Source organism: Podarcis tiliguerta (genome assembly GCF_965153285.1).
Source record: "Podarcis tiliguerta genome assembly, chromosome: 14".
Taxonomy (NCBI): Eukaryota; Metazoa; Chordata; class Lepidosauria; order Squamata; family Lacertidae; genus Podarcis; species Podarcis tiliguerta.
In genome coordinates this window covers 30,042,539-30,068,933 of record NC_139547.1, presented here as the reverse complement: position 1 = coordinate 30,068,933, position 26,395 = coordinate 30,042,539, and the positions used below count along the sequence as shown (strand labels likewise).

The 26,395-nt window shown below is 48.6% G+C and overlaps 1 protein-coding gene across 2 annotated transcripts in view; it reads left to right on the top strand.

The window, feature by feature from the left end:
- PRKCB (protein kinase C beta) overlaps positions 1-26,395 on the top strand; it is a 182,610-nt gene that overhangs the window by 40,883 nt on the left and 115,332 nt on the right. The gene's annotated exons all lie outside the window — the stretch shown is intronic.

The window sequence follows — 26,395 nt, the reverse complement described above, 5'->3', positions numbered from 1 at the left end:
CTTGAAGGGGTAGGGGGAACGCTACAGAAATGCCCAGGCTTTGGGATGGGCTGCCCAATGACTTATGGTTCTCATCGCCTCTCCTTGGCTGAGGGCGGCCCCTCTGGGTCTAATGAGACCAGAAAGTGGGGTGGGTGGAGCAATGATTGATGGTTCCCCCACAGATGTGCCTTGCTGGCATCCCGCCTCCCTTGCCGGTTTTTTTCAATGGACAACAAAGGATGCTTGACTGGCGGGAAGCGGGAGGGGGGGCACCAATTCAGCCCCCTATTTCCCCCACCCCCATGCACCACTGCTTCCCAGAGCTCCTGTTTGCTGCTTGCTGCAATTGTGCAAAGAAAGAAATGGCCATCTCTGTTGCCCCCACCCCAAACAACAACGCCTTATTTGTGTGAAAATAGAGGGAGGCCTCAGCGGCAGGAACTCAGCTTGCAGTGCTAATGGGGAGCTCAGATTTGGAATAGCGGAAGGCAGCCAGAGTGCTATTTTTAAGGAACTTGGTGGGTGGGTGGGGGGTTAAGATTATTGACTATTTAAAAGTGAGAACTTCTGCGCAGGTTTCTTTATTCAAAACTTTCCAAGGAGCTGCCTTTCCTGCTTCACAGAAGTGTCCTCCGTCTACTTTCATGGAAGCCTTTAGCTGGGTCTGCCTGCAGTAAACCAGAGGACTGAGTTGTGGGGAGGAGCACCAGAAGCACCTGGCTGCTGGATCAGACCCAAAGACGACCCATGTACAGTGGTACCTCGGGTTAAGTACTTAATTCGTTCTGGAGGTCCGTTCTTAACCTGAAACTGTTCTTAACCTGAAGCACCACTTTAGCTAATGGGGCCTCCCGCTGCCGCCGCACCACCGCCGCGCGATTTCTGTTCTCATCCTGAAGCAAAATTCTTAACCTGAAGCACTATTTCTGGGTTAGCGGAGTCTGTAGCCTGAAGCGTATGTAACCTGAAACATATGTAACCTGAGGTACCACTGTAGTCCAGTTTCAGGGCACGTCTTAGTTTCTTAGGGGCAAAATGAACAACACAGTGTCTCCAGCCATGTGTTAAAATGCAGGCACTGTCATATTCCTGTCACGTTATCTCTGGGAATGCATGTGCACAATTTAAAGTGAAGCATGGGGTGGAAGTGGGGAGGTTGGATGTAAGAACAGCCTCCTGGATCAGGCCAATGGCCCATCTAGTCCAGCACCCTGTTCTCACAGAGGCCAACCGGATGCCCCTATGGGAAACCCAGAAGCAGGACCCAAGCGCAAGAGTTGCTCTCCCCTCCTGTGGTTTCCAGCCACTGGGCATTCAGAAGCATTGCTGTCTCCAGCTGTGGAGGCAGAGCCATCGTGACCATCAATAGCCCTCTCCTCCTCGAGAACTCCCCCCCTCCCTGTTGACAGCTCTGTCCAGGCACACATCTGTTCTTAAATTTGCTTTAGAGATTTCATTAGAGTGGTGCCTTGGGTTTACATACGCTTCAGGTTACAGACTCTGCTAACCCAGAAATCGTGCTTCAGGTTAAGAACTTTGCTTCAGGATGAGAACAGAAATCGTGCTCCAGCAGCGCGGCGGCAGCAGGAGGCCCCATTAGCTAAAGTGGTGCTTCAGGTTAAGAACAGTTACAGGCTAAGAACAGTCCTCCAGAATGAATTAAGTACTCAACCCGAGGTACCACTGTATTGCTCTTGAAATCTGCTTTCATTTTTCATTCTATTCCTTTGGAAAGATGACTAAACAGCAGGAAGAACTTTCGGACAGTAAGAGCTTTCCGACAGTGGAACGGACTCCCTCGGGAAAGTGGTGAACACTCCTTCCTTGGAGGTTTCAAAGCAGAGGTTGGATGGCCACCTGGCAGGGATTCTTTGGCCGTGTGATTCCTGCAATGCTGGGATTGAGCTAGATGACTTTTGGGGATGCCTTCCAACTCTGCAATTCTATGATTCTATGAAATAATAAAAGGTAAAGGTACCCCTGCCCGTACGGGCCAGTCTTGACAGACTCTAGGGTTGTGCGCCCATCTCACTCAAGAGGCCAGGGGCCAGCGCTGTCCGGAGACACTTCCGGGTCACGTGGCCAGTGTGACATCGTTGCTCTGGTGAGCCAGAGCCGCACACAGAAACGCCGTTTACCTTCCCGCCAGTAAGCGGTCCCTATTTATCTACTTGCACCCGGGAGTGCTTTCGAACGGCTAGGTTGGCAGGCGCTGGGACCGAACAACGGGAGAACACCCCGCCGCAGGGATTCGAACCGCTGACCTTTCGATCGGCAAGCCCTAGGCGCTGAGGCTTTTACCCACAGCGCCACCCGCGTCCCCCATGAAATAATAGATCCCCCTTTAAAACAATTGCACTGATCGTTCGACACTTAAGTCTTTTGTACTGCAGACTTCTGAGCTATTTCGGTTTGATGGCTTTGTTTCCAGGTGCTTCCGAGCTCAGAAATGTTCCTCATTCTGCCATGGTGTATCAGGGGCTGCTAGATGAAGCTGTCACTTTTTGTGAACGCCCCCCCCCCCTTCCTGGCTACCCAGAGCCTGTAACTTCTCTCTCTGGCTTGCACAGTCTCAGCGCAGCTTAGAGGAGCTTATTGGTGGGTGAGCAGGCGGGGGGGGGGTCCTCCCTTCTTCTTTTGCATAAGAATCCTGCTGGGAAATGGCTGTTTATGCTTCAGGGAGGCTGATGTTTAAGGAGTGTTTGCAAGGGCTGATGGGGAAAAGCTTCTCTCTCTTTCTCTCCCACCACCAAATGGGTGATGCATTTTTATTAGACTTGATATATAATGGCTGCTAATAAGAACTATAAGAACCTTCCTCTCTGCCAGGGCTGTCACAGCTTCAACCAGCAAAAAAGCTGATTAAGCAAAACATAGGCTGAGGAGAACATGGGATGCTGCCTTATACAGAGTCAGACCAACAGTCCATCTAGTCCAGTGCTGTCTACACTGACTGGCAGCAGCTCTCCAGGGTTTCAGACTGGGACATTGCCAGGCCTACCAGTGGGGAGTGCCTGCCAGTGGGGATTGAACCTGGGACCTTCTGCATACAAGGTGCTCTACCCCTGAGCTGTGCTCCTTCCTTTAAGTTAGACATAGGAAGCTGCCTTAAATGGAGTCAGACTCTTGGTCCATTTACGCAGCTTAGTATTGCCTACACTGACCGGCAGCAATGGCTCTCAATTCAGACAGGGAATCTCTCCTAGCCCTATCTGGCGATTGCACCTGGGGCATTCTGTATGCAAAGCAGGTGCTCTACCACTAAGCTGCACCTCTTCCATTTAGGATTATAGTCCTCCTTTAGACTACCTGCTACAGTGGGTAAAGTGACTGTGTCCTTCTGCCCCTGGATCTCATTAGGGGGCACTTTCACCACATCCACCTGCCCAAAGCTAACCTAATAAGCGAGGTTTGCAGGGCCCGTTAATGATCAACTGATCCTTGCTTGCCAGCTTGGAACCCTTGACATCTCCCAAGAGAAATGGGGAATTCTGGAACATGATAAAGCTAAGCCCTTACAGCCAATAACCTTTAAGATCTTGTGTGTGTGTTTGTGTGTGAGAGAGAAAATGAGAACATTTCCCTGTTCTTATGTGGCCTTTTAGCTGGTGTGAGCGGCATGGGCATAGCCAGGATTTACATTAGGGGGAGCAGGCTTCCTATTGGATAGAGAACCTACAAAAGGACTCTATATGGGCTCTTGGGTGCCCCAGAAGGGAAAAGGAACAGTCCACCCCCCTCATAACAGGGACCAGAAACTCGGTTATTTAATTATTTTTATTGATTTGCTTGATTGGAGGGGGCAGATGCCCCCCGCCCCGCATTTTTCATTAGGACAGTGGCACATGCCAAAACATTCCTAGATCTGGAAAACCAGCCAAAAATTCTCTTTGCAGAGCAGTATGTAAATCAATCTCTTCCATTCTTCAGAGCCTGCCCCCCTTCTGAGAGAGAGAAAGAGAGAGAGAATGAGAATGGTACCATTGTGGAACCAGAAGACCTGGGCATAAGACATTCTCTAGGCTGGCTTATTTCCTCCCTTAGCAGAAGGGATCTGATCTGGAGAGGTTTTATCTGAGATTCCTTCTCCTCCCACTGTGCAATTTGATCTCCTGCCACCCTGCTTCCTCCCTCCTTCCCTCCCCCTGGCCCCCACTGTCCCACAGCTTCTTCCGAACAAAACTGGCTTCCACAGAGACTCCCCAAACTACTTATGTGAAGATTTAGGCAAGCTTTCCAAAGGTTTGGTTTGCAAGGTCAGGGGTGAGGAATTGAGGGCTCCTCCACATTTCCGTTTGTTCTGCTCAGTGGCGTAGCGTGGGGGGTGCAGGGGGGGCCGGCCACACCAGGCACAACATCTGGGGGGTAGGGTTAGGGGGCGCAAATCCACGGGTTAGGCTGCGCAAATTACTTGCCTTGCCCCGGGTGCTGACAACCCACGCTACACCACTGGTTCTGCGATTTCTAGTTGCGCTTTCTACTGCTGAATCAGAACGAATATCAATCAGGTTTGTTCCATTCAGCAGTAAACGGCAGGTTTTCCTAGGGAAAGTGGTGGGACAAAACTAAAACATCTCAGATCCATGTCTAGAAGTCAGGGGACAAACCTGGGGGAAATCATTGGACAAATAGTAGTGTCTGGATGAGTCCTAAATCTGGCCAGTAGACTAGATCCTGGCCTCCACTACCTTCCTGCAGCCCCCCCTTTCTTTTGCTTCCTTGACCCTGGCATTTTGAAATCAAGGATTTGGTTGACCCTCTGAGATTTTGGATATTTGATTTATTTGGGGATTTAGGTGCTGCTTTTGCACCTGCAAGTGCTTTTTACGGAAAGCACTTAAAAACAATTATGTGGCAGAAAATAAATTGCTGTGCCTGCGTATTTGTCGAGGAAAATGCTAAATCCCATTAGCTGCCTTTGGCAACTTTTCTTGTGGGTCCTGCTGTTCTCCTTTCACAGCAGCCTGAAACACAGAAGTGGAGGAGGCAGAAGCTTTTCCTGTGTGACTCCATTGAACTCGGTGGGACATCCTTCGGAGTAGATTAGTGGAAGGGTCTCTTTTTATTTGAGCGTGTGGCTCTGCTGCTCAGAACATGTCATTCTTGCTCCAAGGAGCTACAGAGTTCGACTAAAATCATCGAAGGTTGGAACAGATCCCCTATGAGAAAAGTTGGGGCTTTTTATAGTTGGGGGGGGGGGAATCTGAGGAAGGGGCACATGATTGCAGAGTCTACAAAATCATGCAGGGTGTAGAGAAATGGATGGAGAGATGTTCTCTTCTCCTGCCCATGATTCTAGAACCACCCAATGAGGCTGGATGTTGGGAGATTCAGGACAGAGGAAATAAAATCCTCCTTGACATGCAGGAGGCAGTGATGGCCTCCAACCTGGATGGCTTTAAAAGAGGATTGGATAAGTTCATGGAGGAGGAGGCTATCAATGGCTACTAGCCACAGTGATTATGCTTTGTATCCATAGTCATACGCAGCAACGCTTCTGAATACCAGGCACTGGAAACCACAGGAGGGAAAGGGAGACGATGGAATAGGCTCCCACTGGAGGCAGTGATGTGCTCCAACTCAAGCTTTCAAAGAGAGGCTATTGATGGCTACTTGTTGTTGTTGTTATCCAACTTTCCCCCTGACATAAGGTGGCTTACAGATAAATGTCTATGTAGCAACTCCGGTATTGCTGGACTAGATGGGCCCTTGGCCTGATCCAGAAGGCTCTTTTGATGCTCTTATGTTCTTACGTTCAAGCTATCTGACTTTGTCCTTCTCTTTCCCTGGCCCCAGATAATGCTTCCCCTTGCGCAGTGTCTCCTGTGAGCAGCACATGAGCCCAACCACAGATGTGTCCTTCTTGGCTTCACCTCTGCGCCTGTCTCCTGCTCCTCCTTCCGCTTCCCATCATGTAGCTGTGCTCACTGTGCTGCCAGGAGGCACCCCAGACATCTTCTTTAGGGAGGGGAGAGGGTGACTGGAGACAGTGTTGTTGAGTAGAGATCACCCCCTTCCACACACGTACCAGCTTCCACCCAAAGGACTGTGTGGAGATCCATCTGTTGCTCAGCATATACCACAATGGTGTTATTTCCCACCCCATAAGTCTTAATTAGCTGTGACAGGTGTAAATAATTCACAGCCTCCTGCTCTTTTTCATGCCTGGCAAATTCATATGCATGCAGTAAATACAGCCTTGGGTTTCGTGCCCACATATTCTCCGCTGCAGCTCCGATATCGGCTCCATCCTTTCCAGGAGTCCTCAGAAAATCACTGAGCATGAATTGGCCATGTTCTCAGCCCTCCGTATGTTTTGGGCTGTAGCAGGTCGAGGCAGATGGGAGCTGAGCTGCATTGGCTGGTGCTGAGGGGAGCTGTAATCCAAGGCATATGGAGGGATCACCAGGTTGGAGGAGGCTTCTGTAGACACTGCTTCATCTCCCACGTCTAGGATCATAGAATTGGTCCCTGCAATTCAGGAATTACATATGAAGAATGCCTGACTGCTCTGGCTAACTCATAGGCTACAGGCTGCCTACAGCCACCAAGGGGCTTTAGTGGTCTCCCATCAACACCCCCGATTTGTAATTTAAAAGAATCATATTTTAAAGCAAGTTTTGACTGCTCCTATGGGTCCCCTGCTTTGAAGCTATGAAGGTTTTCTCTCCCCCGCAACCCTCAACTTTAAGTTTTTTAAAAATGTTTTTGAAATTACTGACTGCTCCCATTTTTATTGTTTATAAATTTTTATTAATTTTCAACATATCATTTTCAACAGTAATTAAACATATTTTGACATCTTATACAATTTTTTTTGACTTCCATCAATCTCATCTGAAAATTTTCCAATCTAATCTCTAAATACACATTTCCCACTTCTTCAATTACATTTAATTCATAACTAATATCACTGTTCTGTTTCTAATTTGCAATGCTTCATACATTTCTCCTTGTAGTCCTACTAGCGTAATTTGTTGGTTACAGTTGCCCTTCAAATAATTTGTATATTTCTTCCAATCTTCTGTAAATCTCTGGTCCCGCAGGTTTCGAATCCTTCCTGTCATTTTACCCAATTCTGCATAGTCCATTAATTTTGTTTGCCATTCTTCTTTCATCGGCATCTCCTCTTGTTTCCAAACTGCTCCCATTTTTAAATCACCAGCATTTTAAAAAGTACTTTTATGGAGCACCCCTGCAGGTCCCCTGATATGATGCCAAAAAGTTTCTGTGATACCCACCCCCCGAAGCATCCACCCCACCCCCCAATGTATCATAAAAAAACCCTTCAGTATTTCCAATTTGGCACATGGGGCCTTCAGTGTTGACCCATGGGCCAACGTGAGCCTCAGCCTGAAAAAGCTTTGCCGCCCGTGGTCTAAAATAAGGGTGCTTTCCGTGGATACAGAAGTATTTCCACTCTCCACTGTCCAGTGTTTGGGCTTCCTGGCATGAACTGCAGCAAATCATTAAGCCATTTTGTGAGTTGGAAGGCAAGTGTGTGCATTCTGGGGCTCAGCTCAAATGGGAGGGTGGCTGTCATTTGGCAAGGACCCTCCTTAGATGTGAGTTTCACACTTGGTTCCCCACAAAGACATTGCTTTTGCAGCTTCAGAACTGCTGTTGCCTTAATGTTAAATTGTGGTATTCCATCCTACAGGAGGTAGTGGTGGTTTCCCAGGGGCGTTTTGGTGGCCACTGTGAGAATAGGATGCTGGACTAGATGGGCTGTTGGCCTGTCCAGCAGGTGCTTCTTATGTTCCTAATGTCCTTTTGCTAATCATCCTACCCACTGAAGTGTTCTTTATGCAATGGGTGTGGGATTTTAAAAATATTTTTGCTGGGGCTGGGAGCTTGAATCTGGAAAATATAAGTGGCCTGAGTTTTTATGTGGCTGCTTAATCAGCACAAGACACACACACACACACACACACACAGAGAGAGAGAGAGAGAGAGAGAGAGAGAGAGAGAGAGAGAGCAATTGATCTGTTTGTTACCAAACCCACAGTGGAAATAAGAAGGAAAACCCCGAAGATTTATTTGAAGTACCTGCTGGGTATTTGGCAGAAGCAACCCACAGTGCATCTTTTTGTTTGGATGATGGAAGCATGGGCGTAGCCAGGGGGGCAGGGAGGGGCAGCTGCCCCCCCTAAATCAATACAAATCAATAAAATGCATAGCAAACTGAGGTTCTGCCCCTCCCCCCCCCACAAAATGCCTCTCTCTCCAGCAAAAATCCTGGCTGCACCCATGGATGGAAATATCTGCAATAAAAACTGAACAGATTCCCCCACCCCTGCAGCTAGCATTCTCCTCATTATGTTTAGGCACTTAGCTTTCTCTAGCCTTGGTCACAGAGCACAGGTGTAGCATTTGATTGTTAATTTGGAAATCTTTCAAGCTCAAAGCTGCAGCACAGTGGTAGATCATCTGCATTCCATGTGGAAGGTCCCAGATAGAACTCCCATAGCATCTCCAGGTAAAAGGTAAAGGTAAAGAGACCCCTGACCATTAGGTCCAGTCGTGACCAATTCTGGGGTTGTGGTGCTCATCTCGCTTTATTGGCCAAGGGAGCCGGCGTACAGCTGCCAGGTCATGTGGCCAGCATGACTAAGCCGCTTCTGGCGAACCAGAGCAGCGCACAGAAACACCGCTTAGCTTCCCGCCAGAGCGGTACCTATTTATCTACTTGAACTTTGATGTGCCTTTGAACTGCTAGGTTGGCAGGAGCAGGGACCGAGCAATGGGAGCTCACCCCGTCACAGGGATTCAAACTGCCAACCTTCTGATTGGCAAGTCCTAGGCTCTGTGGTTTAACCCACAGCGCCACCCGCGTTCCAAATCTCCAGGTAGGGCAAGGAAAAATCCCCTGGATGAAACCCTGGGGTTCAACCACACTTACAGTATATTTTCCTCTGCGCTTTTCCAGTCCATGCCCCAATTCTCTCCCCCCCCCCGGCCCAGCTTTCCCCAGGAAAACCCACTCTTTATTGTTGAATTGGAGCAAAGGACAATTTGGGTTTTCTGCAGATTGCAATATGCTATTATTCAACAGTAAAGAATGATTTTTCACAAGGAAAGCACCAGGGCACAAAAGAAAAAAAGTTGACAGACATGGACCTGGAAAGCCCAGATCTGTGCCTAGAAATGAGTAGCAAAGTTAAGTGTAGATTAGCCCCTGGAGAGTTGCTGCCAGTCAGTGTGCACGGTGCAGACTTTATTGAATTGTATTAATTGTTTTGTTGAATTTGTTGCTGTTGTTTGCTTTATTCCTAAGCTATTGTGTTTGATAGTATAATGAATGCAACATTTGTGGGGTTTTGATTTTTTTTAATGCTGTTGTGATTATTGTAAGCCACTTTGAGCTCAATGTTTGTTGTTGGAAAAGTGGATTACAAATACTACCGTATTTTTCGTTCTGTAAGATACACCAGACCATAAGACGCACCTAGTTTTTGGAAGTGGAAAACAAGAAAAAAATATTCTGAATCTCAGAAGCCAGAACAGCAAGAGGGATTGCTGCACAGCAAAAGCAGCGATCCCTCTTCCTGTTCTGGCTTCTGGGATAGCTGCGCAGCCTGCATTCGCTCCATAAGACACACACACATTTCCCCCTACGTTTTAGGAGGGGAAAAGTGAGTCTTATAGAGCAAAAAATACAGTAAATCAAATCAGAGCTAGGTGGACCCAGTGGTGTAGCGTGGGTTGTCAGCACCCGGGGCAAGGCAAGTAATTTGCGCCCCCCCCCGCTGTACTGTCCCTCCCCCAGATAGTCCCTTGCTCTCTCTCCGCACCGCACCGCACCGCACGCCTGGCACCCTCCCCTCCACAGTGGGCGGTGACCCGGCGGCTTGGATCGGATTAGCACAGCCAGCACTGCAGTGAGAGAGAGTGAGTGAGCCAGGTAGGGGCAGAGAGCTGCGAGTGCGAGCGCACCCCCCCAGATGTTGCGCCCGGTGCGGCTGGCCCCCCCTGCACCCCCCATGCTACACCACTGGGTGGACCCAATGATCCGACTTGGTATAAGGCAGCTTCCCTCCCACTTTTCATGGCTACTAGCCCTGATGGTTGTGCTCTGCCTCCACAATGACAGACAGCAATGCTTCTGAATGCATGTTGCTGGAAAACACAGGAGAGCAGAGGGTCTTGCTTGCCAGCTTCCAACAGGCATCCGGGTGGCCACTGTGGGAGCAGGATTCAGGGCTAGATGGGTACCTGCCCTGACCCAGCAGCCTCTTCTGATGTTCTTGTGGTTGCTCAAGTAAGGAGAGTGGGGGGTTGTCTCAGAATTACAAAGGGCCTGCAGTTTAAGTTTAAGAACACCCTGGCCTGCAGCATCTCACCAGACTGGAATTTGCCATGATTTCCCCTGTTCCCAGCTAAGGTGGATTCACCATGACACGAGATCTGAAGTGTGTGTCTGCAAGATGGTTCCCTTACAGGAACACGATATGACTGAGGAAGTTCTCATCTCGGAGAGGCATCTTGTTTCCCGGGAGACGCGGCGCTCTCAAGTTCTGCAAAGGGCAGGAGGCTTCAGCTTCCGAAGTCGGCACGACTGCCTGCTTGGCAGCTGTCCTTGGGTGACTCGCCAGCAGAGCTTCGCCTCGGTTCCTGTTTCTGGGTCTGAGCAGGCGGCTGTGTGCTTGACTTGCATGGCTGCTTTCTCTCTCCCCTCTTTGGGGAGTGTGGTAGCAGAAACATACGCCCTGAAGGATGAGCAGCCTCAGCCACCAAGGGCAGCGTGTTGGAAGCGCAGAGCAGGAGGCTCTTCAAGGAAAAGCAGCTCCAGAGGACTCCCCTTTAATTCTGGGTGGCTTCCAACATCTGTAAAAACATAGTAAAACATCAAAACTTCCCTACAGAGGGCTGCCTTCAGATACATTCTAAAGGTTGTGTGGTTACTTATCACCTTGGCTTGGGGATCGCATAACTCTGTACCCTTCAACATTTCTCCAATGAAAATAGGGACATCCTAAGGAAAAGCAGCTCATTCTGGGATCAAATTAGAAACCGTGATAGCTTCTGTAAATCCAGGACTGTCCCTGGACACTTGGATTTCGGTAGTGGCACCCGCCCTGTGGAATGCCCTCCCACCAGATGTCAAAGAGAAAAACAACTACCAGACCTCAAGAAGACATTTGAAGGCAGCCTTGTTTAGGGAAGCTATTAATGTTTAATAGACTATTGTATTTTAATATTCTGTTGGAAGCCGCTCAGAGTGGCTGGGGAAACCCAGCCAGATGGGCGGGGTATAAATAATAAATTATTATTATTATTATTATTATTATTATTATTATTATTATTATTGGATGGTCTGAGCTCAGCATCCTAACTGTGGCTTCCAGGCACTGGTATTCAGAAGCATTGCTACCTTCAGCTTGTAGCAGCAGAGCATAGCCATCACGGCCAGTAGCCATGGATAGCCCTCTCCTCCATGAATTTATTTAATCCCCTTTTAAAGAGATCTAGGTTGGTGGTCATCACTGCCTTCCTGTGGGAGTGAGTTCCATAGATTAACAATGCACTGTGTGAAGAGGGACTTTCTTTAATCTGGCCTGAATCTTCCAGCTGCTGACCCAAGCACCACTCTGTTTGCCTGTGATTCCCAGCAACTAGTATTCAGAGGCATGTTGCTTCTGACAATACAGGGAAAATTGGGCTTCTTTAAGTTTCCCATTTTTTCTGTTCTTAAGCTCGGTTTTGCCACATTTCCAGATCAGTTTGCAAGCATTTATCAAAAGTACTCCTGGAGATATGTCAGCATGTGTGTGTGTGTGTGTCCCCTGAAATACACAAAAAAATTGCAAGCAGTTTTCTTCAATGTAATGCATTTTTGTAAGCTGGTTACACCCATGGATGCTTTTTAACGTACACCTTTTACTTGTACATTTTTGTACGCCTGTTTTGTTCAGAAAACTACATTGAAAATTTCTCACTGCAGAGCGAATTTTGGAGGAGTGCCGTGTTTCATTCTGTTTTGTTTGGGGAATTGCAATCAGATGAGTTCCCATTAAACTGTGAATGGAACAAAATTTCTCCCCTATGCCAATTCAGGGGCTCATTATGTGGACAGACAGAGGCTTGTTTCGTTGCCAGGCGATGAAGATTTCCAGAGGAGCAGCAGCTGAGCTAGTTTCTTGCAGCAAAAGCAACAAAGACTCTTACAGCACTTTAAGGACTAAGACCTCATCCACACTGCCACTTATAACACTTTCCCCTTGGAAAACTCGCTGGTTACTGCTGAATCAAAACAAATGCCAATTGGTTTCTCTGTGGATTGACATTTGTTCTGATTCAGAGGTAAACAGTGGGTTTTCCCAGGGAAAGTGGTGAGAAATGAAAAACCACTTAGAGCTGTGCCTATAAATATACTTGATACAAGCGGAAAGTATATTCAACTGTTTTTATTATGTAGTAAATAACTTCCGGATGCCTCATAGGAAGCCGTTCACAAATGAAATAACTATTAGAGGCGACCAAACAACTTTCTTCTCTCCATGTGCTGTTGCTTCATCTCTGATGCAGCAGAGATAAACAAGAAACAAAAACCTGAAAACCTTCTTTTGGGGCAGCAGCAGCAGCAAATGGCAACCCTCCTTTGCTTTTTCCATTCATCAATCAACAATACGCAAACCCATCAAACCATATCTCCACCAGAGCCTGTAACGTGCCTCTTACGTAGGAACTGAGCACCCACACCAGCCTGTTGCCTTCCAGATCTTTTGGACGACGACAATCATTAACATAAGCACACAAGAAGCTGCCTTCTACTGAGTCAAGCCACTGGCTCCGCAGGGTTTCAGGAAGAGATCTCTCTCCAAGCCCTACCTGGAGATGCCATCGGGGATTGAACCTGGGACCTTCTGCATGCAAAGCAGATGCTCTCCCACTGAGCTATGGTCCTTCCCTGCATTACTCCCAGTCAGCATGCCTGTATGATGCTGGGACTGCTGGCTGGGGCTGATGGGAGTTGTAGTGCAAAACATCTGGCATCCACCTGGGTCGGGAAGACTGGCATATCATGTTGAATTTGGAGGGCTCATGGCCATGCTAAGGTATGGTGAGGCACTTCAGAACTTAGGACTCTTATACTTCCTGATGAATAAAGATCAAGGCTGTCTGCCTGCTTAGGACTGCATGCACAGGACACAACCAGCCTTGGTTTTCTATAAAATGAAATGAAATGAAATGAAATGTGGGCAGCAGCTGTTGCCTCATCATCCCAGAACTTGATATCTCAGCACCTGGGAGGGACTCATCCAGCCTGCAATCTCCATTCAGGAATTCAGTCTATAAGCAAACCGCACAGCAATAACACCCCACCTAATTGTTATTTTTTTTTTATCTCCCTGGCCTTTCAAGCAACCACCACTCTCTGCTGTGTTGTGGTCAATCTCTCCTGATTGAGAGTTTTGCAGAAGCTGGAAACTTGCCACTTTGGGGAGACATTTTAGCTGGTCCTCTGCAATGTAATACCCAGCTGTGGACTTGGATGGATAACTTTAAGAAATGCTCTGAAAAATGCATTGTGTGTGTATGCTCATGTATCCAGGAGCAGGCCTATGAATCTTGCTTTGAGATTTGTCTCAAGCCTAAAATTATGTCCCTGCTTTCAGATCCCTGGCCCCTTTGTATTTCGGAGCTACATTTCCATCTGCTTTGGCAACTTGGGCTGATAACCTATCTGGCGCCTGCTGAATTCTGAAAGCCTCAGCATTTTGGGAGTGAGATGTCTGTGACAGTGCAAAGCTGATAATTTATACCATGCAAATATGCACCTCTTCCCCCAGCCCTGTATCAAGCATTGGATAGTCTCATGGCGTCTGGCTATGACTCTGAAATTAGCAGAAGTCTGTTCAGTCCTTTTAATTTCTGGGGGAAACTGCTATATTTTTACTTTTTACTCAGCAAAGGGGAAATGGTCTGGAAATGTTGCTTGCGTGGGTCGATGAAGAGAAAAGCTTGCATGAAGCAACTGGTTAGCGGCTCTTGAGTTTGAGGAAACCAGGCGGTGTGTCCCCTGATACCATGATCTGCATCTTAGGAGTCATAGCAATCAAAGAGACTCACATTCTTGGATGTTTGTGAAACTCTCTAGGTCCCTGGGTGGTCTTAAGGGGTGAAGAGGATGTACTTAGGGATTGGGGGAGAGGAAGAAAATGTGGATTAACATACTAAGCACATTTACTAAGGCCCATTGAGCAAAATGAGCCTTGCTTTTAAGTAAATAGACATTAATAATAATAATAATAATAATAATAATAATAATAATAATAATAATTTTTATTTATATCCCGCCCTCCCCAGCTGAAGCCGGGCTCAGGGCGGCTAACAACAATAAAACAGTACAAAAGTACAGCACAAACAACACTCTAAAACCATTCATTATAAAATCAATTCAAATCAAGCCACTGGCAACCATTGGGCCAGAGCTCCACGAAGATTGCCGAGGGAGGGAGGGAGTCAGGCTGTGCCCTGGCCAAAGGCCTGGTGGAACAGCTCTGTCTTGCAGGCCCTGCAGAAAGATGTCAAGTCCCGCAGGGCCCTAGTCTCTTGTGACAGAGTGTTCCACCAGATCGGAGCCACAGCCGAAAAAGCCCTGGCTCTAGTTGAGGCCAGCCTAACTTCTCTGTGGCCTGGGACCTTCAAGATGTTTTTATTTGAAGACCGTAAGTTTCTCTGTGGGGCATACCAGGAGAGGCGGTCCTGTAGGTATGAGGGTCCTAGGCCATATAGGGCTTTAAAGGTTAAAACCAGCACCTTAAACCTGATCCTGTACTCCACCGGGAGCCAGTGCAGCTGGTATAGCACCGGGTGAATGTGATCTCGCAGCGAAGACCCCGTAAGGAGTCTCGCTGCAGCATTCTGCACCCGCTGGAGTTTCTGGGTCAGTCTCAAGGGCAGCCCCACGTAGAGCGAGTTACAATAATCCAGTCTGGAGGTGACCGTCGTGTGGATCACAGTGGCTAGGTCAGGGCGAGAGAGGTAAGGAGCCAACTGCTTAGCTTGACGGAGATGGAAAAATGCCACCTTTGTTATAGCTGCAATCTGTGCCTCCATGGAAAGGGAGGTGTCAAAGATTACACCCAAACTCTTAACGGACGGTGCTGGCACTAATTGCGCCCCCGCAAGAGATGGGAGTTGCCCCCCCAATCCCATATCGTCCCGTCCCAGCCACAGGACCTCTGTCTTCGAAGGATTTAGCTTCAACCGGCTCCCACGTAACCATCCAGCCACAGCTTCCAAACATCTGGTCAGTGTGTCTGGGGCCGAGTCAGGATGGCCATCCATCAACAGATAGAGTTGGGTATCATTGGCATACTGATGGCAACCGAGCCCAAAACTCCAGACAAGCTGGGCGAGGGGACGCATAAAGATGTTGAAAAGCACCGGGGAGAGTATCGCACCCTGAGGTACTCCACACACCAAGGAGTGGCACGATGACAATTCCCCCCCAAGCGCCACCCTCTGTCCCCGACCAGAGAGAAACGAGCGCAGCCATTGAAGGACTGTGCCCTGGATCCCCACGTCAGCAAGGCGGTGGTCCAGGAGTTCATGATCGACCATGTCGATCCAGCTGTCTACGAAGACATCTGTTAGGGCAACCAGAGCCGTCTCGGTCCCATGGCTGGGTATATCCCGTCGAAGTGGTCCAATACTGGACCCGAGGACAGTCGAGGGGCCTCCAGTTCCTTTATTGTATCCAAATTGGCAGGGAGGTCATGGCGGAGCTTTTTTGCTTCTCCGCAAAAAAGCTCGCAAATGCCTCACAGCTGTGTGTCAAATTGTTATTTAAATTTGGCTGTCCCTCAAGGGACGTTAAAGACCTGATTATACTAAATAATTGCGACGGGCGAGAGCTAGCGGATGCAATGGAGGCCGAGAAGTAAGACTTCTTAGCAGCCTTCACCGCCATCTCGTAGGTTTTCATAAAAGCCCTATAAGATGTTCTTGAGGCTCCATCACGGGCACCCCGCCATACTCGCTCTAGCCGTCTGAGGTCCCGCTTCATTTTCCAGAGCTCCTCGGTAAACCAGGGAGCCCGGTTTCTGCGGGGTCTTAGGTGCGATCTCATCGATGGCTGCCAGGAGCTGGATATTCCAGCCCTCAACAAGCTCAGTCAATGAGTCGCCAGGGGGAGCAAGGTCCCACAAGGCTTGGCGGAATCTATCAGGGTCCATCAGCCTCTGCGGGCGAGCCCAAATCGGCTCACCACCTAAGCAGGGTGGGGGTGGAAAGTCAATCCTGGCTTTCAGAGCGTAGTGATCAGACCATGGCACCTTCATCGAAGGAGACATGATCACATCTATACCTACGCCAAAGATCAAATCCAGCGTGTTGCCTGCTTGATGTGTGGGGCCCAAAACAAACTGGGAGAGCCCTAGTGTCGCCATGGAAGACACCAGGTCCAGAGCCTGTGAGGAGGGAGTGGCATCAGCATGGATGTTGAAGTCCCCCAATACCAATAGGTTAGGGAACTCCAAGGCCCAGCCGGCCACCACCTTCAATAGGCATGACTGGGTGGCTGCTGGTGCGCTAGGTGGCCGGTACACCAGACAGACAGACAAGCTCTCCTCGGAGCCCCACAATAGGCCAACACATTCAATGCCGAGGATCGATGGCGATGGTAGAGCCCTGAAAGGACAATTTTCCCGGATTAATAATGCCACCCCTTCCCCTCCCCCCTGGCCCACAGTCCGCGACTGGTGGAGGACGGAGAAACCCGGGGCGCCATCTCTCGTAAGGAAATAATAACAATAAAATAAATTAATTTATATGCCACCCATCTGACTGGGTTTCCCCAGCCACTCTGGGCAGCTCCAAAAAAAATATTCAAAACACAGTAAAACATCAACCATTAAAAATTCCCCTGAGCAGGGCTGTCTTCAGATGTATTCAAAAAGTTAAAAAGTTGTTTATCTGTTTGACATCTGATGGGAGGGCATTCAGCTGCATCAGGCTAATGGCCCATCTAGTCCAGCATCCTGTTCTCGTTGTTGCCAACCAGATGATGATGATGATGATGATGATGATAATTTATTATTTATACCCCGCCCATCTGTCTGAGTTTCCCCAGCCGCTCTGGGTGGCTTCCAATCAAGTGCTAAAAACAATACAGCATTAAATATTAAAAAACTTCCCTAAATAGGGCTGCCTTCAGATGTCTTTTAAACAGAAGATAGCTGCTTATTTCCTGATGACACTGGGAGACCCACAAGCAAATCCAAGCACAAGAGCCCCCTCCCCTCCTGGTGGCTTCTAGAAACTGAGATTCAGGAGCATTGCAGCCTCTGGCCATGGAGGCAGAGGATAGCCCTCATGGCAACGAGCCCTCTCCTCCAGTCCTCTTTTAAAGCTATCCAAGTTGGGGGCCATCACTGCCTCCTGTGACAATGAGTTCCATAGTTTAGCTATGCACTGTTGCACTTTGGATTTTCAGGGCAGCTGGCCGCCTTTGTGTGCTGCTCTTGTGACAAGTCCCAATATTGCTCATCTTCCCACTGTGCAGAGATGGAGAGGCTAGTGGCCCATAATCCCCATATCAAATCGAGGGCAGAAAAAGAAACTCTAAATGACTGTCTCCCAAACTGCAATGTTCTGCCCACTAGATCACACTCGCTTACAGAACCTTTGCCTGCTTCTGTTTTTATTTTTTTTTATTTTTTGCACATGGGTCTTCACAGTCAACATGTTCTCATTTCCCCCAGGTGGAGTTTCCCCAAGGGGAGAGCGTTGGTGTTCATGCATTTGCAAGTCTGAACAATGTTGCTTTCTTGCTAATTGGTCAGTGACTGAAACTGTCTGTGAGTGCCTTAGAGTTCTCTATTTCTCTGGCTGGGTACAAGCCATGCAGTTGGAGCACATAGCTCCCCCCCCCCCAAGAATCCTACAGTGGACTATTTATTTCTTTAAACCCTTCCAGGGTCAACAGTTGAAGCGTCCTTTGAACCCCTCTTTGCCCCTACAGCAAAAGGAGAATCTGAAGGAAGCACCTGTTGCTCCCTTGGGTATTTGTTCTGTGAGGCAAACCTTAGGTGGCGCCTGTTGACAGGAAGCGGCAGAGAAAACTAGAAGCCTGTCAGTCTCTTCTCCTCAAATCTGTAAGCTGCTTCCTGACCAAGTAAACCCTCCACCTCTCAAAATGTTTTACAATAAAGCAACAAAAGCCATATAAACAATTGAGCCAACTTTCTTTCTTTCTTTATTTCACAAAATTGATAACACAGATTGATTGGGGGGACCCAGCCCTCAACACAGTTCACAATAAGAACAAAACAAAACAAAATCGGTAGAAAACAAATCTTTATTTATGTATTTACTTATTAAATTTGTATACCGCCCTATACCCACAGGTTTCTGGGCAGCTGGAACATAAGTCAGCAGTAAAGTAAAAACAGATTAAAACATTGATCGACATTCGGCGTGTCAGGGTAGGCCTGCCTAAACACAGTGTTTCTAGCAGGTACCAGCAAGGTGGCAGTGAAGGCGCTTTCCTGATATCAATAGGCAGGGAGTTCCAAAGGGTAGGCGCTGCCACACCAAAAGATCTTGCTATATACAGTGGTACCTCGGGTTACAGATGCTTCAGGTTACAGATGCTTCAGGTTACAGACTCTACTAACCCAGAAATAGTACCTCAGGTTAAGAACTTTGCTTCAGGATGAGAACAGAAATCGCGCGGCAGTGGCACGGTGGCAGCGGGAGGCCCCATTAGCTAAAGTGGTACCTCAGGTTAAGAACAGTTTCAGGTTAAGAATGGACCTCCAGAATGAATTAAGTTCTTAACCCGAGGTACCACTGTATACACAAATGCAGAATGAATATGATGTGGCACTTGTAACCATGCCAGTTCCACAGGTCGAAGCGGTTGAGTGGGCATGTATGCAGTAAGGAGATCTTGCAGGTCTTTGTGTGCCCTAGTGGATAACCTATGTCACGACTCCAGCTCTGCCCCTTTGGCTTCTGGGGTTTCGCAGGGCTCCACGCTAAGTTGGCTGGTACCCACTGGGACTGGCAGGGTGGAAGGCAAGGAGACCAACATTAGGTGGCGCCAGAGCCAAGGACAAGCAGAGCCAACTACTTCTCATTTTGTCTCCTCCCTCCTCTCTGTTCTACAAGGGCAACACCTGAGACAGAGTAGGAGGAGGAGGAAGCTGAGAGCCAGGCTCTGCCCCCCTGAACTGGCTTTAAGTAGGCAGGTGGGGCTGGCTGGGGCCAGACTGGTGGGGCAGTGCCCCATTTGCCCTCATGGAACAGCCTTCACTGGTTCCACCATGTTCTTCATGCTATTTAACAACCAACTTGAAACAGCTGGGTGAGTTCATCCAGATGTTTGGGCTGAAGAGTCACCAGTAGGCAAGTGACATACTGCTCCACATCTCTTCTTGTATTAACCAAGAGAAGTAGCGGAACTTCTAAACCGGTATTTGCAGGCAGTGAGAAAAACCACCCTTCCCAGCTTTGAGAAAAAACTGCTATCTGGAGAGGTAATTGTTTCCAGCATGAATCAATCCATTGCCAATGGGAGTAACTGCCAGCGGATTCCTCAGGGATCCTTTGGGATGTTGCATGTGCTGGCGGACGTTGAACAGCCTTTGTCGGAAGCTATTTGCTTTCTCGGAAAGCTCCGGTTCCCTGGAGGGTGCGAGAATCAGAATGGATGGGAATAAGGACTTTCTCACCCGGCACACTGTTAAACTATGGAATCTTTCATGATGGCCACCAGCTCAGATGGCTTTGAGGAGGGGATATGGAAATTCATGGAGGATCAAGGAGCACTGTGTTGCATTCACGAACTGCTTGGGGGCTTCCCATCAGGGCATCTGGTTGGCCACTGTGAGAAGAGGGAAGAGGGGACATGATAAAAGTTTTAAAAATCACGCATGGCATGAAGAAAGTAGATAATTTTTCTCACGAACGTCCAATGAAACTGTATGTTGGGAGATTCAGAACACAGAATAATAGAATGATAAAATCTTAGAATCCTAGTGGTGGAAGGGACCCAAGGGTCATGTGGTCCAACCCCCTGCAATGCAGGAATCTCTGCTAAAGCATCCATGACAGATGGCCATCCAATCTCTGCTTAGAAACCTCCAAGGAAGGAGAGTCCACAACCTCCCGAGGGAAACCATTCCAATGTCAAACAGCTCTTACTGTCAGAAAGTTCTGCCTGATGTTTAGTCAGAGTCCTTATTGTAACTTGAAGTCATTGGTTGTCCTACCCTCCAGAGCAGGAGAAAACAAGCTTGCTCCATCTTCCATGCCTTCAGTTATTTGAAGATGGCTATCATATCTCCTCTCAGTCTCCTCTTTTCTAGGCTAAACACATCCAGCTCCTGCAACCATTCCTCATAAGGCTTGGTTTCCAGACCTCTGATCATCCTGGTTGCCCTCCTCTGCCCATCTTGTCAACATCCTTTTTAAATTGTCGTGCCTAGAAATGGACACAGTATCCCAGCTGTGGTCCCACACATAAAAGAAAGTCCTTCTTCACACAGAATATAGCCAAACTGTGGAACTCACTCCCACAGGAGGTAGAGATTAGATAAATTCATGGAGGAGAAACAATCAGTGGCTACTAGCCAGGATGGCTCTCTTGCCTAGGTTCTGCTTGCATGTTTCCCCATGGCATCCGACTGGCCATGGCAAGAACAGGATGCTGGACTGGGTGGGCCATTGGCCTCATCCAGCAGGCTCTTCTCATGTTCTTAGAAGCACTTGCAGTGGGGATCTTTCTTCAGAGACGTTTGTGACAGAGTCTCAGCGAGGGTGGCTGGAAGGCCAGGCCTGCTTCTCATACCCTCATGTCAAAATCCATTTAATCACTGGAGGCTGTCAGGCATCTCAGATGACTCCACTCTAAGCTGGCAATTAACTGTGTAATTTCAGAGCTCACCTTTCGGCACCTCTCTTCACCTCAATTTCTGATCATGCTAACTACAGAAAGCCAAGCCCGGAGAAGGCTTCACTTCATGCAGGCAGCTTTGAATTTGCCCACAATGTGGAGTTTTTGAAGCTGACTGCCAAAGGATCTGCTTAAGGCACTGCTCTTGTGTTTCCGAAACCAGTGTTGCCACAGGGCAATCACTGCCAACATATGTATGTGTGTGTGTTCATGTTTGTAAATAAACAACAACAACCAATAATAATAAATGTGTTGTTGTGATGCGTCTAGGAGACACGCCAAAATGGTTTGGCTCCCTGCCCAAGCCGGCAGTCTGGAATTCAGCTGAGGTGTAGCGAAGGGCTGGAAAAATAGAGGCACGAGAAGGGCTGAATCAGAGGAAATGGAGGCACCAGGAGGGAGGGCAAAGGATCATCTGTTCCAGCCTTTCTCAACCTGTGGGTCCCCAGACATTGTTGAACTACAACTCCCATCACCCCTAGCTAGCAAGGCCAGAGCTCAGGGATGATGGGAGTTGTAGTCCAACAACATCTGAGGACCCACAGGTTGAGAACCGCTGATTCTAGTCCATCCCCTGGAATACAGGAACCACAGAGAAAGAGTGAATGGCAGGAGAGGAGAGCATTTTTCAGCCGGAGGGGCCACCTTCCTTTCTACACAACTTTCCAGGGGCCTCATGCTAGAGGTAGGCAGGACCAAGAGCAAGCCTGAGCAGAGCAACGAATGTTCATTTGCTCACACATCCATTTTTCAAGCTCCCATCCAAGCCACCAAGGAGTATTATCTGAATTCAAAGCCATGCTCTAGACAAGCAAAAACACTCAGCAGGGTACAAAGCAAGGGGGGAGGGGCTGTGGCCTTGGGGAGTCGGAAGGGCCAGCTAGAGAACCCCCAGAGGAAAGGCTGTTTCAGGGTTCAGCAACCTTTTTTAGCCGTGGGCCGGTCCACTGTCCCTCAGACCTTGTGGTGGGCCGGACTGTATTTTTTGGGGGGGAAAGAACGAATTCCTATGCCCCACAAATAACGCAGAGATGCCTTTTAAATAAAAGCACACATTCTACTCATGTAAAAACACCAGGCAGGCTCCACAAATAACCCAGAGATGCATTTTAAATAAAAGGACACATTCTACTCATGTAAAAACATGGTGATTCACGGACCATCCGCGGGCCGGATTGAGAAGGCGATTGGGCCACATCCGGCCCCTGGGCCTTAGGTTGCCTACCCCTGGGCTATGCTCTGCCTGCACCAGTTTGAGGCAGCAGTGCTGTAAACCACAGGAGGTGACAGGGCTCTTGTGCTCAGAGCCTGTGACTGGCAGTTGCATTTCAATGCTTGGAAGAATGGGAACATCAAGTACAGTTGAAGTCAGAGATGTGTGAACCCAGCAAGTTTGTGCTCAGGACTTGGAATGGATAAAGCTATTCTCAGCCGCCCTCCACCCCCTCCTGGGAATCAAAAGCAGAGAGCTGCAGGGACCTCCGTGGAATGAAAGATAAACAGATGACATGTGTGGGTGGGTGCAAACTCAGCCGTGTCCCCAATGACAGGGTTTTATGACACTGTTTACGAGCAGCTGGGAGTGATGGAGGGAGGACCACGATATGTGATACTGCAGAAGACCCAGTGCACCAAAAATGGCCCAGTCAAGGGCCAAAGGGCTTAGAGCAGGTTGGACCACAGGAAAAGGAGATGGGGAGCCAAAACAGATAGGAGGAGGAGAAAAGAAAGCCTGTCGTCAACTCAGACCCCTAGCAAGCACAGTCTGTCTCTCCCTGGCAAATTGAGTGGCACAGAGAGAACAGGAATGAAATAGGTGGGGGCAAAAAGAGAGGGATGACCCCACCCACTTTTTACTGTGGCTTATGACCCACTCACAGGGACGTGGGTGGCGCTGTGGGTAAAAGCCTCAGCGCCTAGGGCTTGCCGATCGAAAGGTCGGCGGTTCGAAACCCTGCGGCGGGGTGTGCTCCCGATGTTCGGTCCCAGCGCCTGCCCACCTAGCAGTTCGAAAGCACTCTTAAGTGCAAGTAGATAAATAGGGACCGCTTACTAGCAGGAAGGTAAACGGCATTTCCGTTTGCGGCTCTGGCTCGCCAGAGCAGCTTTGTCACGCTGGCCACGTGACCTGGAAGTGTCTCCGGACAGCGCTGGCCCCGGCCTCTAGACTGATATGGGCGCACAACCCTAGAGTCTGTCAAGACTGGCCCGTACGGGCAGGGGTACCTTTACCTTTATGACCCACTCACAGCAGACAAGTATTATTTACTTGTTTATTTGCATTTATATTCAAGGAGCTTGAGGTGGCCTACATAGTTCTCATCCCCCTTTGCCCCCCCCCCCATGACAACCTTGCAAAGTAGGTTAGGCTGAGAGTGAGTGACTGGTCCAAGATCACCCAATGAGTTTCATGGCTGCGTGAGGATTTGGCCCCTGGCTTCCCGGGATCTAATCCGGTTGGTTCGAAAAAGCAATAAGGGCAAATGTTAACATTCTAGAAAGTCAGTAATCATACCAGTTTTTCTTTTAGAACAGGGAGCGTGTTAGTGTTATTATAAAAACTAAAGTAAAAAAGGGGGAAGCAGAGTTTAATCAGGATTTGGGGCTTTCTAGTTTAGAGAAAAGGCAATGTGACGGCAATGTATAAAATTATGCGTGGCATTGCAGAAAGTGGATAGAGAGAAGCTTTCCCCCCTCTCTCATGACACTAGAATGCATGGCCACCCAATGAAGCTGAATGTTGGAAGACTGAGGACTGAAAAGGAAGGATCTCGTCACACAGAGCAGATTTAAACTATGGAACTCCCTCCCACAGGAGGCAGTGATGGCCACCAACTTGGATGGCTTTAAAAGAGGATTGGATGAATTCATGGAGGAGAGGGCTGTCCATGGCTGTTACTCATGATGGCTATGCTCTGTCTCCATGGTCAGAGGCAGCAATGCTTCTGAATATCAGTTGCTGGAAAGCACAGATGGGGAGAGGGCTCTTGCCTTCAAATTCTGCTTGTGGGATGTCCTTTGGGACATTGGGTTGGCTATTGTCAGAACAGACACTGGATCTGATAGACTACTGGTCTGATCGAACAGGGCTCCTTCCTTCTGTTTTCTTATGGTTTATTTATCAATGGTTGGGTTCCAGTTCAGGTCCATCTCATGTTGTTCATGCCAGAAAAGGCCCCACAATGGCTTCATCAGTCTCTGGAGGGACACTAGGGCTGAATCTAGACTCATCAAAGAAGCGTTTCATTTCAAAGCATTGTATATTTAAACAGGGAAAACTGGTAGAGAGAAAAATGGGACTCCACATCGCCATTCGGTGGCACAACATTATATTGCACATACAAGACATATCAATCGCTTTTTCTTTACCAGTTTAACTGAGTCCTAAGTTGGGGAAGGCTGAAATAGAAAGACAGCCAGTTGCCCTCTGCAGGCCTTCTGAGTGAACGCAGGTGGGCTAAAAGCGGGCGATTGTCCCTGGGGTGCTCATGTGGCTTTGCCCCCAGACATCCACACAGAGGCTGGCTCCACTTCAGACCTTTGTACATTGAGAAGGAAGGTCCAAAGAGAGATTCAAGTGTCCTTAGCTGAATGCATTTGGATTTGGCTTTCAGACTGTCATTGCAAGAAGGTGGATGGGGTGTGGGTGTGTGGACACTGGGGGCTTGTGCCAGCCCCCTCCCATTTGGCTAGGGCCAAATGCATCACGGAAATTCCTATGAATAGTAGAATAAAACAAGAATGAAGACCCTTAACTGCCGGCTGCAGATAAATTCCAGCATATAAATCTTTCTTGAAGCTTGACATTGTCTGAAGACAAAAAGCTGTAATGGGATAGGTTTAATTTTTTAAAATTTCCACCCCGGAATTAAGCATACTTATATGTTGCAGTTCCCTTTTGTTAGATGTTCCTTGCCTTCGCATATTCTTTCTTGGAACATTTTGTTTTTACGAGTTGGTGTGCAAGGCTCCAATTAAGAAAAACAACCAGTTCCTGAAAGTAGGCTGGTTGTGGGGTGACTTTTCTGAAGATAAATTAAAGTTGTAGTACTCTAGTTCGGGGGGGGGGGGGTGTTGCTCCTGCAATACTTGAATGCAACAGCATCTCTTCCCGAGAACTGGTATTCAGAGGCATAATGCGCCCAACAGTGTAAGGAAAACATAGCCAGCAGGACTAGTAGGAGCAACCTTCTCCTCCTCCATGAGTTTAAGAACATAAGAGCCCCCCAGAAGCAGACCAGTAGCCCATCTAGTCCAGCATCCTGTTCCCAAAGTGGTCAACCAGATGCCCCAATGGGAAACCCACAAGCAGGATCCAAGCACAAGAGCCCTCTCCCCTCCTGTAGTTCCCAGCTATTGGCATTCAGAAGCATTACTGCTTCCAACCGCGGAGGCAGAGCATCCCCATAATGGCTAGTAGCCTTCAACAGCCCTCTCCTCCATGAATTGGTCTATTCCTTTTTTAAAGCCATCAAATTGCTGACCATCACTACATCTTGTGAGATCGAATTCCATAATTTATGCAGTGGCCACATTCACATCAGGTATTCAAAGCACTGTTATGCCATTTTTCACAGGCTTCCCCCAAAGAATCCTGGGAAGTATAGTTTGCTGAGGATGCTGAGACTTGTTACAAGGCCCCCATTCTTTCCCCAGAGTTCCCTGGGTCAGCAGCGGAGCAAGCCAATTGGGCGCCTGGGGTGGTGTGTTTGGCCAGGGCCAGCCAGCCATGGGGCGGGGCGGGGCAGGGCGGGGAGGGGAGGGGCCAGCCGGGGCAGGATGCTCGGTGGGACCTCTGCGGAGTCTGCCTGCCTCCCCCCACTCAGCCGCCCTACAGCTGAGGGGAAGGTTGTTGGGGCAGAGTGGAGTCTGCGGGCGCCCAAGCCACTGTGTCACTCCCAGGAGAGATGCGTGGCTCATGTGTGTTGCAGGCCCCACAGTGAGTGCTGCCTGGCATTTTGTCACCCCTCTCAGTGGTGACACCTGGGGTGGACTGCCCCCACCGCCCCCCTTCCTCCGCCCCTGACCTGGGTAGAGGGATCAGCTGATAAACCACCCTGGGAACTGTAGCTCTGTGAGGGAAATAAAGGGGTTTTCTAACTGCTCTCAGCACCCATAACATGCTACAGTTCCCAGGATTCTTTGAGGGCAGCCATGACTGCTGCAAGTGGTACAACAGTGTGCCAAATGTGTGGTGTGCATGTGGCCACTGGGTGCTCCTTTGGAAGCAAGTTGCCCCAAAGTTTCTATTGCCTGGTCCTTCAGCCTCAACCGAAATGACCTGCATAGATTTCCCCAGCCCGGAGGCAGGCGATGGGCCAAAACTCACATTTTGCTATTGGATCTCATTTGTAAATGAAACGACTTCCTTTCACACCAATCTATGTTATGGATAGAACAATCTGTGTTCCTATTGATCGCTGAAAAGGCCAAGCACTCCCAGTCAATATGAGGTGGCCATCGCAATGGTTGCTCTGCTGCTCATTGGTAGAAACAGGAAGAACA